A 583-nucleotide genomic window follows, 5' to 3' on the forward strand; every position below is an offset into this window, starting at 1 on the left:
TTTGAATTTAATCCTGATTCTAATGAGGGAGCCATGATATTCGTACTCCCTCCGATATATAGGGTGGGTAGTATGTGAACGATCCCTGAAGACACACTGCCGCATACTCGTGGTCACACCGCCACCGTAGCCCAGTCCGACGGGCGGCGATCGGGCGATAGAGAACAAAGAAGGGGGCTGAGGTGAGAGTGCCGGAGGGGGGTGGGGGGGTGCGAGGGCGCGAGGGAGGTGGAGCGGGGAAGTGGAGGTGAGAGAAATGAGAGCAGAAGGCACAAGGGGGAAAGTGAGACCGGTGGCGGTAAGCCTCTTATCTGCCAGGTAATTTAATGTCACCTGCACAAATGTAATAAGGAGGTAAATTTAAAACACTGGCTCCACTATCACTCGGCCTTGTTGGGGGGAGGAGGCTGAAAGTGGCGGAGAAGGATGGGGGGCTGAGGGTAAGGGGAGAGCGGAGCTCGCAGAGCCTGCGGAAGGTGGAAGGCGCGGAGAAGGAGGTTCGAGGATGGCCTTCCTGGCGTCTTTTTCGTCGTGGTCAAATCCTCTTCGTACTACCGTACTTTAAGAATAACCCGAAAACGAT

The sequence above is a fragment of the Frankliniella occidentalis genome, unplaced genomic scaffold (genome assembly GCF_000697945.3).
Source record: "Frankliniella occidentalis isolate FOCC.00 unplaced genomic scaffold, Focc_3.1 Scaffold45, whole genome shotgun sequence".
NCBI classification, from domain to species: domain Eukaryota; kingdom Metazoa; phylum Arthropoda; class Insecta; order Thysanoptera; family Thripidae; genus Frankliniella; species Frankliniella occidentalis.